General features: G+C 54.0%; 1 long non-coding RNA gene across 1 annotated transcript; it reads right to left on the bottom strand.

Annotated features, from left to right (window-relative positions):
- Positions 1–1,649: 1,649 nt before the first annotated feature.
- On the bottom strand, positions 1,650–13,783 carry LOC142820454 (uncharacterized). Its single transcript, XR_016348018.1, has 3 exons — positions 13,487–13,783; positions 11,513–11,609; positions 1,650–1,773 (listed from the first exon to the last, which is right to left on the bottom strand). It is a non-coding gene; the product is annotated as an uncharacterized LOC142820454 (long non-coding RNA).
- Between the last annotated feature and the right edge of the window lie 1,473 nt (positions 13,784–15,256).

The following is a 15,256-nucleotide window of genomic DNA, read 5'->3' as shown; positions in this document are numbered from 1 at the left end:
GAGCAGAGCAGACTGGGGCCCCTGCTATCTGCCTCCCCTTCAGCCCTGGGACTGCGCCCGGCGCCCCCTGCAAAGACACGGGCACCATTAGTGCTCTGAGGCTCATTCCCAGCTACCCCCTTCCTGTGACGGGCAGGGATGGGGATAAATGGGTTTGAATTAGAGATGTTCCATAGTGGTTAACTGAACAGTCGAGTAACTGCATGAATTCGTATCCCTTACTCGATTATTCTATAGTCAGCCGCCAGTGCGCTCCGGCCCCACTCCCGAGGAGCCCCTTGCCCACCCACCCTGCTGCCTCTGTATCAGAGGCAGCAGCAGAGGTGCCAGGCGGGAGCAGGTCTGCAAGGGGAACCCGTTTAAAAACCAGCTCTCCTCTTGGGACAGCAGCAGCCCCTGTCCAGGGGTTGGGGGCATGGCAGGAATCTGAGCTCCTGGACCTGGTGCAAGCTGCCTGCACACCCAGCTCCTAATACTCTTTAAAAGCAGAGCCGCAACGGGGGTAGGTCCTGGACCCTGCATGAGCCAGAACTGAGCCGGGCTGCTGGGCATCCTGCTAAACGATGCACTGGCAGAGGGAAGGGGGAAATGCGTGTCGTGTAGAGCATTCACCTATAAGCTTTTGCCTGTCGGTTGATCGACTGCACTCTTCCATCTCCAGTTTGTACTTTCCCCTTGAATCCCCTTTGTGCTCCCTGCAATCGGGGGCTGGGCCCTGCCTGGCTCCAGGGGGATGGTCAAAGGAGCCTTGGGGCTGCTCTGCCTAACCCATTGCTCCCATCTGGGCCCTGGAGAGCAGAGAATTCCCATGGTGCACTGTGCTCTAGCCACACACCCTGCTCTGCCCCTACTGTGGGAGTTGGGAAGAGGCTGTTGCGCAGGGTTCCTGTAAGCTGAGCCTTTGGGTGAGCACCCAGGAGACATTCAAATGCTGCCCAGCCGATTAGCAGAGCGCGCACAGACAGCAGCATGTGTGTCTATTGGTGGTGCACATCCACACATGCCTCAGTGCACAGGGCATTCTGCACACGGCTGGAAAACATTAGAGGGAACATTGGCGAGGGACCCTTCCAGCAGCTCCACGCCAGCAGGACTGGTCTATCTGGGACCAGGTAAGTACCCACATTAAGACCCCTTTTCACAGCCAGAGTGGCCTAGAAGGTCTTGGAGTAACTGTGGGATAAACTCAGACTAGCAGGGAAGGCTGGAACCAAGGGGTGATGTGAAATGGGGGGGACATGGGCCCAGATGCCAGGGAATGGTGTGTGTGTGTGTGTGTGTGTGTGTGTGTGTGTGTGTGTGTGTGTGTGTGGAACCATGAGACAGTGTCTCTAATAATGAGTTTTGACCCCACCTCCCACCGAAAAAAACCCTGGATCACTTTGTATTACAGCTATTTAAATCTTCCCATGTAATACCAGAAAACGGACACTAGGTGTCACTGCCCCACAGCCAGGCCCTGCTGAGGCAGGTACATTCCCAGCCTGGCTCTGAGTGGGGATGGGCACTAGATCAGTGCAGCCAGCAGGGGGTGGCGTGTCCCTGCCCTGCAGGAGCCCCATGGCCTGGCCCCGCAGCTGGGTTCCCACTGGCAGTGCCTGGGGGTGGGCGGCTCAGACACACATGAGCTGGGGTTACCTGCTGGGCCGGGCTGGGCCGGGGGGCACAGCTGGGATCGGACACGCTCCAGGCAGGCGCTGCAGGCTGCTGTGCTGGGGTCCCCACTCCCAGGGGCTGCCGGGGTCTGTCCCTTCTCTGACGCCAGGTGGGAAACTGCAAAGCAGCGTTGGGGAGAATGGTGACTGGTCAGTGTTACAGGAGGGTGTTAGACAGGAGAACTGACAGAGCCCTGTGGAGACAGAACTAAGTCTGTTCAGCCTCATCACTTCTGACTCCCCTGGGCTACTGGGTCTGAAAAAGTGGCTGGGACTGAAAAATCAGCTTGAGAGATACCTAAATCCCTTGGGCCTTTCTGCAAACCCAGCCTGTGTTTGCAGCTCTCTCAGTTACTCACCGCTCTCCTCCACAGTGTCAGAGCACCTCAGAGTCTGACCGGATTTAGCCTCCCCACCCCAGGTGAGACACAGCACAGAGCTGTTATCACCACTGTACCACTGGAGAAACTGAGGCACAGAGGGAGGACCAGTCTGGATCCCAGGCTGGGGACAGACCATGTGATCTGGGCCTCTGGGGCTGCAGGTTCAATACAGTGCAGCTCTCCTCACCTGTGTCGGGTCTCAGAGGAAAGGCCAGGAGACATGGGCGGGGTGTGAGATCGCACAGGAAGCTGAGGGGCTGGGCTGCAGCCCTGAGGGTGTCAGGCTGGTGGTCAGAGTGCCTGGGTCTCTCTGCTGCTACAGTCATTGCTTTGCTCACAGACTTCCTCCCAGGCTGGGATGGGTGCCCCTCCCCTTCGAGTGCTCCCACCTGTGAGGGGCACAGCCTGCCTGCTTAGGACTTTATCTGGCATCTGTCACTTCCCCTCTCTGCCTCTTGCCCACATTCCCTGTGATGCAGGGGAGGATCATGGGATAATTCAAGGATTTTAGGCACCTAAAACTGCAGCAATGCCTGAGGGAGGTTTTCAAAAGCACCTCGGCCCAGCTCCTCAACAGTATCCAGGTGCCTAACTCCCTTGGGTGCTGGGCAGCGCAATATATTTGGGAACCTAGGCCTTAAGGGCCCAATTCCCATTTATTTCAATAGGCTTAAAACAACCCACTAGGGCAGGGGTTCTCAAACTTGTGATACTACGACCTCCCTGTAAGTTGCTCTCAACCCCCCTTTCAGTTGCTGAAACCACCCTCTAAGTTGCTCGCAAGCCCCCCGGGGTGGGGGAGGGGGTTGGGACCCACAGTTTGAGAAACTCTGCACTAGGGGCATGTTTACACAGCAGCGTCATTTCTACACTTCAGACCCTTATTTCAATACTAGCCAATAGCATGTCATAAGATGGGATTTTCGGGTCTCTCCTCTTCATCCCTCTCTCTCTCTCCTCCTCCTACTGCCTCCTCCCACTCTCAGCTCTCCTCCGCCTCCTGCCTCTCTCTCTGTCTCTGTCTTTCTCTTCTCCTCCCCCTCCTCCCTCTCACGTGGGGGACCATGGAGCCCAAATGGCCGTTTGGGCTCCGCACTCCCCATGCGGGAGCAAGTGGCGCAAGCGGCCGTTTGGGCACCGCGCTCCCTGAGCTGCATGGGGTGTGCGGAGCCCAAACGGTCGCTTGCGCCACTTGCTCCCACTCAGCGGCCCGGCTGAGCGGTGCAGAAGTCAGCTGAGCCCCATGGCAGGAGGTGAAGGGGGGCACGAAGGGGGGCGGGGCAGTGATGCACACAGCCAGGCCCCGCCCCCTGGCCGTGTACGCCACCTCCCCCCTTCCTCTCCTGTCTTGGCGCTTGGCTGACTTCTGTGCTGCTCAGCCGGGCCGCCGTGGGGGAATAAGTGCAAGTGGCTGTTTGGGCCCAGCGCTCCCCATGCAGCACTCCCCATGCAGCACTCCTGGGGAACAGCCAGGGAGGCAACTCGCCACCCAGAGGCAACAGTCAGCATTTCAGCGTTACACAGTCACAGACATGGGGCTACTATAGATATGACTAGCCAATTAGCCCGGCATAAGACGGGATTTTCAGGTCTCTCCTTCATGTCGGTCTTCTCTTCTGAGCCTCCGGTCTCTCGCTCTGTCTCTCTCTCTCTCCTCATCCTACTGCCTCCCCCACCCCCAGCTCTCCTCCGCCTTCTGCCTCTCTCTGTCTCTCTCTTTCTCTTCTCCCCCTCCTGCCTCTCACTCTCTCTCCGCTCTCCTCTGTCTCTGTAGGGGATGCATGAGTGTGGCGGACAGCACGCTGGGATCTGCATGCGCCTGGGTGAGTCCGGCTCCCCGCAAACCAATTCCCTCTCCCACCAGCCAGTTCCTCCTCCTGATTTCCCATGGCCAGCCTCACTGCCCCTGACTCCCACCCCCCAGCCCCCACCAGCTTTGCTTCCCACCAGCCACCCAAGCTCCATTCTCCCCTGGCCAGCTACTGCTGCCTCTGCCCCTCCCCCCAATATCTGCTTCCCCCCCAGCCAGCCCGCTCCTCTCCCAGCCAGTCCCTCCCCCCTCCCGCCCCCGATCAAGGGTGTCTGGGTTTTTTTACACCCTACCCCAGTGACGTACACAGCCAGGGGGTGGGGCCGTGTACATCACCGCCCCGCCCTCCTTCCCCTCCCGCTGTGGCGCTCGGCTGCCTTCTGTACCGCTCATCTGGGCCGCCGCGTTTGCACTGCTTGCTCCCCCACCGCAGCCCAGCTGAGCGGCACAGAACTCAGCCGAGCACCATGGTGGGAGGCAAGAACACCCCCCAGAGGCGAGTCTGTAACGCTACAGCTACTATAACCAGTCTGGAACACCCCCAGAGGTGAGTCTGTAATGCTACAGCTACTGTAACCAGTCTGGAACACCCCCCAGAGGCGAGTCTGTAATGCTACAGCTACTGTAACCAGTCTGGAACACCCCCCAGAGGCGAGTCTGTAACGCTACAGCTACTATAACCAGTCTGGAACACCACCCAGAGGCAAGTCTGTAATGCTACAGCTACTATAACCAGTCTGGAACACCACCCAGAGGCAAGTCTGTAATGCTACAGCTACTATAACCAGTCTGGAACACCACCCAGAGGCAAGTCTGTAATGCTACAGCTACTATAACCAGTCTGGAACACCCCCCAGAGGCGAGTCTGTAACGCTACAGCTACTATAACCAGTCTGGAACACCACCCAGAGGCAAGTCTGTAATGCTACAGCTACTATAACCAGTCTGGAACACCACCCAGAGGCAAGTCTGTAATGCTACAGCTACTATAACCAGTCTGGAACACCCCCCAGAGGCAAGTCTGTAATGCTACAGCTACTATAACCAGTCTGGAACACCCCCCAGAGGCAAGTCTGTAACGCTACAGCTACTATAACCAGTCTGGAACACCCCCCAGAGGCAAGTCTGTAATGCTACAGCTACTATAACCAGTCTGGAACACCCCCCAGAGGCAAGTCTGTAATGCTACAGCTACTATAACCAGTCTGGAACACCCCCCAGAGGCAAGTCTGTAATGCTACAGCTACTATAACCAGTCTGGAACACCCCCCAGAGGCAAGTCTGTAACGCTACAGCTACTATAACCAGTCTGGAACACCCCCCAGAGGCAAGTCTGTAATGCTACAGCTACTATAACCAGTCTGGAACATCCCCCAGAGGCGAGTCTGTAATGCTACATCTACTATAACCAGTCTGGAACACCCCCCAGAGGCGAGTCTGTAATGCTACAGCTACTATAACCAGTCTGGAACACCCCCCAGAGGCGAGTCTGTAATGCTACAGCTACTATAACCAGTCTGGAACACCCCCCAGAGGCGAGTCTGTAACTACAGCTACTATAACCAGTCTGGAACACCCCCCAGAGGCGAGTCTGTAATGCTACAGCTACTATAACCAGTCTGGAACACCCCCCAGAGGTGAGTCTGTAATGCTACAGCTACTATAACCAGTCTGGAACACCCCCCAGAGGCGAGTCTGTAACGCTACAGCTACTATAACCAGTCTGGAACACCCCCCAGAGGTGAGTCTGTAATGCTACAGCTACTATAACCAGTCTGGAACACCCCCCAGAGGTTAGTCTGTAATGCTACAGCTACTATAACCAGTCTGGAACACCCCCCAGAGGTTAGTCTGTAATGCTACAGCTACTATAACCAGTCTGGAACACCCCCCAGAGGCGAGTCTGTAATGCTACAGCTACTATAACCAGTCTGGAACACCCCCCAGAGGTGAGTCTGTAACGCTACAGCTACTATAACCAGTCTGGAACACCCCCCAGAGGCAAGTCTGTAACGCTACAGCTACTATAACCAGTCTGGAACACCCCCCAGAGGCAAGTCTGTAACGCTACAGCTACTATAACCAGTCTGGAACACCCCCCAGAGGCAAGTCTGTAATGCTACAGCTACTATAACCAGTCTGGAACACCCCCCAGAGGCAAGTCTGTAATGCTACAGCTACTATAACCAGTCTGGAACACCCCCCAGAGGCGAGTCTGTAACGCTACAGCTACTATAACCAGTCTGGAACACCCCCCAGAGGCGAGTCTGTAACGCTACAGCTCCTATAACCAGTCTGGAACACCCCCCAGAGGTGAGTCTGTAATGCTACAGCTACTATAACCAGTCTGGAACACCCCCCAGAGGTGAGTCTGTAACGCTACAGCTACTATAACCAGTCTGGAACACCCCCCAGAGGCGAGTCTGTAACGCTACAGCTACTATAACCAGTCTGGAACACCCCCCAGAGGCGAGTTTGTAACGCTACAGCTACTATAACCAGTCTGGAACACCCCCCAGAGGTGAGTCTGTAACGCTACAGCTACTATAACCAGTCTGGAACACCCCCCAGAGGCGAGTCTGTAACGCTACAGCTACTATAACCAGTCTGGAACACCCCCCAGAGGCGAGTTTGTAACGCTACAGCTACTATAACCAGTCTGGAACACCCCCCAGAGGTGAGTCTGTAATGCTACAGCTACTATAACCAGTCTGGAACACCCCCCAGAGGTGAGTCTGTAACGCTACAGCTACTATAACCAGTCTGGAACACCCCCCAGAGGCGAGTTTGTAACGCTACAGCTACTATAACCAGTCTGGAACACCCCCCAGAGGCGAGTCTGTAACGCTACAGCTACTATAACCAGTCTGGAACACCCCCTAGAGGTGAGTCTGTAACGCTACAGCTACTATAACCAGTCTGGAACACCCCCCAGAGGCGAGTCTGTAACGCTACAGCTACTATAACCAGTCTGGAACACCCCCCACAGGTGAGTCTGTAACGCTACAGCTACTATAACCAGTCTGGAACACCCCCCAGAGGCGAGTTTGTAACGCTACAGCTACTATAACCAGTCTGGAACACCCTCCAGAGGCGAGTTTGTAACGCTACAGTGTTATAGACTCTCAGACACTGGGCTACTATATATATGATAATGCTGAAATAACATGCAGCCAGAGGACTGCTTACAACTCCGACTCCTGTGACCGTCATTTCACGAGGAATAAGAGTAGGTCTACACTGTACAGCTATTTTGGGACACTGGAGGTATCCTGAAATAGCTACCACACATCATAACAAGCTGCCCATTATTTCAAAATATTTTTCAGACAACAGGCGTGCTATTTCGGCATCCCAGTCACACTCATTCCATGAGGGTTAAGAGATGTCTCAAAATAGCGTGTTATTTTGAAATCTGGTGCTGTGTCGATGCACCAAATTTGGAAATAGCCTATTTTGAAATTCAATCAAAATCAGATATGGAATTTGCATAGTGCTGTCTAGACAGGTATCTTTCGGAAAATAAATCCTTTTCCGGAAGATCCCTTATTCCTGATTTTAAGTAGGAATAAGGGATCTTCCGGAAAAGGGTTTATTTTCCGAAAATACCTGTCTAGACTGGCGCTTTTCTCCGGCAAAGCCCCGAGCCGGAAAAAAGCGGCAGCCATGTTCATGCAAATGCCGGGGGGGAAATTTAAATCCCCGGGGCATTTGCAATTCCGACTGGTCTCATTAGCATCCCTTTTCTGGAAAAGGGTGCCAATGTAGACACAGCCATAGAGAGACAAGCCCTGCCCCAAAAAAGTTACAAACAGTACAGAGAAAGGAGGCATGAACTCCATTTTACATTTGGGAAACTAAGGCTCAGTGTAATTCTGTGACTTGCTCCCAGGTACAGAGGGTATGTCTACACTACCACCCTAGTTCGAACTAGGGTGGTTAATGTAGGCAACCGAAGTTGCAAATGAAGCCCGGGATTTGAATTTCCCGGGCTTCATTTGCATCTTGCCAGGCGCCGCTATTTTTAAATGCCAGCTAGTTCGGACTCCGTGCCCGCGGCTACATGCGGCACGGACTAGGTAGTTCGGATTAGGCTTCCTATATAGCATCTACATAGCAATTCCGTTATCAAAATACATTTGACATAACAGACAGCTTATTCTGATGTCTGTAAACTTCATTCCATAAAGAATAACGTTGATTCCAAAATAGCTATTTCGGAATAGCGGTAGTGTGGATGCTCCACTGCTGCTAATTCAAAATAACTCCTCCCCAGGGCCATTCAAAGTAATTATTCCCCAGTGCCTCCTGGGGGGGTCTAAATCGAGACAGTGCATCCACATTAGAGAAGCCTGCCTTGGACTAATTGTGAGGCTTCCCTGTAGTGTAGACACGCTATTTTGAAATAAGATATTTTGGAATATCTCCTCCGGAATAGCTTATTCCAAAATAAGAATGCAGTGAAGACGTAGCCTCAAGGACAAAACTCTCTTTCACAGAGTCTCTCACTAGGTCTCCCTTGGTGCACCTCCCTCTCTCTCTCACTGCTGTGTGTCTTTGATAGAAAACAAATCAACTGGTAATTCCAATATTTCAACATTTGGTTTTGCCCCAAATTGGGCAAACATTGAAATGTTCGTTACTCTGATCAAAACTTTGTCAGCGCCCTGAACCCCTGCCCTGAATCCCCTCTCTGAACCAGCAGTTTGCCCTCCTGTATCCTGAACCCCCTCCTGTACCCCAAGCACCTGTCCTAGCCCTGAACTGCCTCCAGGAGCCAGCACCCTGCATCCCCTCCTGCATCCCATCCCCCCCCCCCCTCCCGTCCCAGCCAAGTGAAAGGGAGGAAGGGAGGTTGGAATCCCACTTCCTTTTAGCCAGCTCCAGTGTGTGACAGGATCTAATTATCCCTCCATCCCCATGTGCACCCACCTACCTGGGTATCTGATTGTCTCTGTGCGACAGCCAAGTGCTTTGCAGTATGAGGGCAGATGCTTCCGCTGTAGCAGGATCACCGCCCTGTCCCACCCCCTCTGTCCTAGACAGCTCGACTGTCGCTCTGCTTGGGGACGATGCAGCACAAGGACAGGGGCATGGGGTTGGACCCCTGCCCCCAGCGGGGTAGCTCGTCTGCAGCTGAGAACCAAGGTACTGGCTGCAAGGCCCTCCCCTGCCAACCTTGGGCTCTGTGTCCCAGCTGGGGCAGGGACTGTCTCTCGCTGCGTCTGTGCAGCGCCCGGCACCACAGGGTCCTGATCCCAGCTGGTGTGTGCGGCCACCACTGTTATGAGAACGGACTTTGCTCGTGCCCTGCACTCTGACAGGGATGGATTTCCAAGGGGTGTGAATCAGGATAAATTCTCTCACATCAGTGCAGCACTTCAGGTAACTCCCAGCAGCTGGATCTGGTCCCAGGGTTGGCAGTCGGGCTGCAGCTGACTGACACCGCCTGCGATTGGGCGAGGAGCCTTTAAGTGCAGAAAACCAGTCTCTGTGCCACTGACCTGCTGCTTGTGAGCTCTGTGGGGTGGGTTGGCACCAGCTGTGGATCTGCCTCCAGTACTAGTGGTGACATAGCTCTGATCCCGCTGCGGCAGCTCCTGACCCTGTGCTCTGAAGCCCTCTGTTCCAGCTCCCCCGCCTGCTCCCCTCAGGTACCGACACTGCCTAGTGGCGCTGGGCACCGGGTGCGTCTCTCTGGCCTTGGCTGTGATCGTGCTGAGCCGTGTGGGTAAGTGCCTGGGAACAGACCCATGCCCCGGTCTCTGGGCCTAGAGATGCTCTGTCCCACGCCTGCTGCCTTGAGTGCTGCCTCGGAGACACAGCATCTGGCTTGTTTTCTTTTAAATCACAATTTCTCCCCCTGTTCTCCTTGCAAATTCTTTTCTTTTTGAAACTGATTGGCCAGGAAGCAGAAATGGGGAAAAAAAGAAGTGGGATGGGAAGGGAAGAAAAAAACAAACCCACGAGGGAAATCGTACTCCAGGAAACTGGAAAGTCTCCCCCAAAGTAAAACAAAGAGGGATCCTTCCCCGCCGCAAAAGGCATTGGAGCACCCAAGAGCAGTCCCTAGCCTGTGTCCCCAGCCCAGGGCAGGCCAGTCAGGGCAGTTGGAGGGACTGGGCCCCAGGGGGGATGAGAAGGAGCAGGGGGCGTGGCCTCATGGTGAAGGGGCGGGGCTAAGGCCCAGCTAACAAACACCCGTGGGTGCCACAGGGAGACGAGGACACAAACTCTGCATTTCAGGACTGTGCACCCTGGGCTCCTCCCCTGCCTCATGGGGATTGTGGGTGAGGGACCCAGACCACAAGTGACAGGGCCCGACACTTCCCTTTCAGACAGGCTGTGCCCCTCACCCTGGCATCAGGGCAATGGAAGGGGATTTGCCTATGGCTGGCTGGGAGCCCTGTCCTGGCTGAGCAGAGCCGTTTAGCAGGAGAGAGCCCCTGATGCTGGATGCTCTGACACCCCCACCCCAATCTGAACACCCACAGGGCTGCAGCCTCCAGCTTCCTGTGCAAACTCCCAGCCCAGCCTGACCCCCAGTCGCTATGGCGATGGTCACCAACCCGTCAATCGTGACCAACTGGTCAAATTGCGAGGGTGCGAACAGTCGTTCATGAGCTGTTTGGGAGGCCCCCCTCTGATTTCCCCCACCCCAAGGAGTCCCACTGCCCACCTCCAGTGACAATGGAGATAGTGGCGGCATCCCGTGAGGTGGATGGGAGTCCAGCCACGCGCCACTTCTGGGGGTTCTGGAAGTGCAGTGGCTGCTCCTCTCCCCCAGGTCTGTGGTGTGCGGAGAACTGGAGTGGCATGGTGTGGTGGTGGGGGGGGGTCTCCAGAGGAGGCGTGTACCAGGGCTTTCCCTCCTCGGGGGAGAGGGGGGAGTCATGCACAGAGGAGGCACACGCTGGGGCTTTCCCTTGGCTCCCAGGAATTGCATCCCCAGGCTGGGCAGGGGCAGCCCCAGGGACTCGCATGCACCTTTCCCACCCCTTCCCCTTCCCAGCCGGAAGCTGCAGCACAAGCTCCCTGCTCTGCGGTGGGAAGGGGCCACAGAAAATTGGCTCGTGTGCTGCTGGTGTCCCGCAAGCTGCAGGTTTCCAACCCCCAAAACCCTGCTGAGTGCTGGCCGCTCCGGGGGAATATGGGACAAAGTCAGAACACTGGGAACAGCTTTTAAATATGGGACTGTCCCCTTCCAGGAACGTGGCGCTGCCTCCCCTCCCCCCACACACACACACATGAACACCTTGCTTAGGGGGTTGTCAAGGGTGTCAGCTCCCCTGACTGGGGTTCAAAACCTTGAATCCTTCACAGCCGGATACTTGACTGTATGTTTTCATCACAAGGGGGGGACTTTTTTACCCTTTGCTCCCAATATCCCATAAGGGCCTGTGTCCTAGTCTCCTGGGAAACAACCCTTGTGTTTTGGGAGAAGTTGTTTATGAACGTCACAGTGAATAGAAATTCATTCATTCATTCAAATGCAGCTTCCATTTTTTCAAGGGAGAGAATATTTGCAACACGCACACACTATCCCGTGAGAACGGAGAAACTCACATAAACCCACCTTCACCAAGGCCACAGAGAAATCTAACAATAAACAATCCTAAGTCTCAACTACGTCTCCCAGCCAGGGAAAAACAACAGACACCTACCAGGTACTGCTGGCTTCTCTGCTCACTGGTCTCCTTTAACCCCAGCAGCTTCGCTCTCCTTTCCCTCAGAGTCGCCACATGGGCCTGGAGTTTTTTCCTGTACAACAGAAATGAGTTAGTGGGTTTATTTTGGAGCGGTGACTATGTTTGTAGGGGGCGTTTTCCCACCCAAGCTGCAAGACAATTCTCGGTCTCCCTAGACAGACTCGGTGGGGGAGGTGATATCTTCCACCTGTTGGTGAGAGAGCCGAGCTTTGGGGCTTTCACAGGGCTCAGCTCTGGGGAACAGACTCTTTCCTGCGCCTGAACATGTGGTGGCCACGAGACTCCCTCCCTGTCTCCATGCCACTCTGGGCCCCTTTGCACACATAGGCCCTTGCCTAGCTATGGGAGCTGCAACCACCGTGTTTTCAAAGCAGAGTTAGTAGAGCGAGCCCCAAACTGTTCCCTACCATGCCTACCACCAAATCAAGTCCAGCAGCTCCCTTAAGACCTCTGTGCTGTATCTGCTGCATGGAGCCTGCTTAAAGGACGCCTTTTGCCTTGTAACTAACACACGCCTGTTGTGTCGGACAAATGTTCTTTTATGCTCAGAGATTAGCTTCTGCATTCTGCAATGTGTCTTCTCTAGCGTCTGCCCTTCCCTTGTTTTCTTGGAGAGGATGCAACAGTGAGCTTGAGGCCCACTCCCCTGGCTCATCCAACTGTTCAGCTAGAACAGATCTGAAGGCGAAAACATAACGGAATGACATTCCATGAGCAAATGCAACCCACCCGCATGGGCAGGGTGAGGTTAAATGGGCAGAGGAGAACGATGCTGCAGAAGATGCACGGAGCATGAGGAGAGGATAACGTGCATGGAACGTGAAACCAAGACCCAGGAGCAGATCTTGAGGCAGCAAACAGAGCGGCTGACATGCCTGTACAGGCATGGGAGGGGCCGGATTTCTCAGCAACAGTATGGTTATTGCTTGTGGTGCATGGCAGATCGGGGACAGGGCTGTGTAAAATATACAGGTCAGCACATTTAATATGCTCCTACCCTGACATAAAATTTTAGGGAGCTCACAGGAGGCTGCTACAACAATGGGAATGCTGCTTATACTGAGGTCTAACCCAGTCAATAGACGGCAAAACCTTCCCTTTAAACGTCCAAAAGCTCTTTCTACCACCATTCTGCATTTGCTCGGCCTATAGCTGAGCTGCTTCCTACTGATGTCCAGGCTGCCTGCGTACTGCTTCAGGGGCCACAGCAAGAAGGGGAGGCTGGGCTTCTAAGAATCACAATTGGCATTTCAATGCCTCCGATGCAAGATTTCCAGGTGGGAAGAAAATTCCACCTTGTACCTTTCTGACTAAACCAAAGTTCCTATAGATGCGCATGTCATGCTGCTTTCCTGACCATCCCATATTGATGCCAGTGAAACGGCCTTTGTGATCCACCAAAGTCCATGGCACCAGCAAGAACTACCACTTCCCAGTTATGAGCTCTTTGGGATAGTGGCCAGGTATCAAGATAGGAATGTATGTTTCATCTGCCACCCCACCACCATTAGGGAACTGCATTGCAGCAAAGCCATCCACTATGGCCTGCATGTTTCCCAGAGTTACTGTCCTTCGTTGCTACTTGGATCACTGGCTGCTTGGATCACAGCAGCCTCCCACCGTCTTATTCCCCCGCTCTGAATTAATTTCCAGCTGACCGGTAGCTGCCTGGCCTTGCTAACTTCCACATGGCTATTACCACTCGCTTCTCAACTATCAAAGCCAGTCTCATTCTGGCACTGCTGCACCTCAGGGAAGGAAACCTCCATGAAAGTCGCCTTATGCATGCACAAGTTTTGCAGCCACTGGTCGTTGTCCCATAGCTGCAGTCCTGCCAGTCTCTGCTTGTCACCTGGGTCCAGAACTGGCATTTCTCTCTGTCAGAAGAATCGATTGCCGCTAGCATCTCCACTCAGGTGTTTCACTCACCTCTGTGTTCATGGCCTCCGCACGTTCTTCTTGCTCTAGCGGCTCCTGGCTAGGCCCTGGACATAAGTTGTGAATTGTTTGCAGTGATGACCATCGCTCTTTACTGCTGAACGGGATCCATGTTTGCCTTGTGATGGTGTCTACCCAGATAACCTGGGGGAAAGAGTGTGAAAAGGTTGTTTGCCGTAAGAACATAAGAATGGCTGTACTAGGTCAGACCAAAGGTCCATCTAGCCCAGTGGCCTGTCTGCCGATAGTGACCAGCACCAGGTGCCCCAAAGAGGCTGGACCGAAGGCAATGATCAAGCAATTTGTCTCTTGCCATCCCTCTCTAGGGATGGCCGTTGACGGAGGCATGTAGATTAGACAGATCGGCATAGGGAAATGAAGCCGCGATTAAGAAGAAGTCTCCATCCGATTTACGTGCATCTCCGCACCAATTGGCTTTCCCCCATCTCTTAGTTTAAAAAGTGCTCTACGGCCTTTTTAAGGTTTAGTGCCAGCAGTCTGGTTCCACCCTGGTTTAGGTGGAGCCCATCCTTCCTGTATAGGCTCCCCCTCTCCCAAAAGTGTCCCCAGTTCCTAATAAATCCAAACCCCTCTTCCCTACACCATCGTCTCATCCACGCATTGAGACTCTGAAGCTCTGCCTGCCTACCTGGCCCTGCGCGTGGAACTGGAAGCATTTCCGAGAATCCCACCATAGAGGTCCTGGATTTCAGTCTCTTTCCTAGCAGCCTAAATTTGGCATCCAGGACATCTCTCCTACCCTTTCCTATGTCATTGGTACCTACATGTACCACAACCACCGGCTCCTCCCCAGCACTACACATAAGTCTATGTAGATGCCTCGAGAGATCTGCAACCTTCGCACCAGGCAGGCAAGTGACCATACGGGTCTCCCGGTCATCACAAACCCAATTATCTATAGGTATGTCTACACTACAAAGTTAGTTCGAACTAACGTTAGTTCGAACTAACTTTCATAGGTGCTACACTAGCGCTCCGTTAGTTCGAATTTAATTCGAACTAACGGAGCGCTTAGTAAAGTCGCATATGGGCAAACTCCGTAGAGTTTGGTGAACTTGTCTCCAGATGAGGGCTCATGCAGAACTTTTGAAAGCTTTCTCTTGTGGGAAAATGACAGCTTAAACGTATTCAGATAGATAGAGTGTATAACTGCACATTCCACCAAATTCCATACCTTTCGCTGGAAAAAGGCTCCGAATCAAGACTCATGTCGTTTCTGTGACAACGTTATACTCAGCGAGCTTGAAAACTTTACTTTTTCTCTCTACATGAAGGTGCCATATAAATCATGGGCTTGACCCGAGTTGTTGCGGTTTCTCTAGCATCTAGCAAATTTTTCACACCTTTCAGAGGCAATACAAGAAATGGCTTGTGTGACGTAGTGGAGGTACCTGGCTGGAGACAGAGCGAGCGGTTCCTGGGAATCGTGGGGCGCTGCAGCACTAGACTGGTGAGTCTGCACCGAGGGGCCCAGCGGGCAGATGGCCTACGCCTGACTCTTGAAAGCAGAGCTGGTGGGGCTGTGCAGAGAGAGGGGCTTGCCTGTGCGGAAAGCAGCCAAGGCCCTGCTGATTGCCCAGCTGGAAGAGAATGACCAGCCACAGGGCCAGGATCTTGTCCCCAGGGGAAGCAGCCAGACCCCCCCTGAGAGTGTGTCAGTCTCAGAGAGGGGAAGGAACACTGGAACCCACCGGAGAGATGAGACAGCGTCTCCCGGGAGGCCTGCAAACCGTAGCCGAT

Source organism: Pelodiscus sinensis, chromosome 28 (assembly GCF_052426305.1).
Source record: "Pelodiscus sinensis isolate ZL-2025 chromosome 28, ASM5242630v1, whole genome shotgun sequence".
NCBI classification, from domain to species: domain Eukaryota; kingdom Metazoa; phylum Chordata; order Testudines; family Trionychidae; genus Pelodiscus; species Pelodiscus sinensis.
The sequence above is the reverse complement of the archived record's forward strand: the minus strand, read 5'-3'. Positions and strand labels throughout refer to the sequence as shown.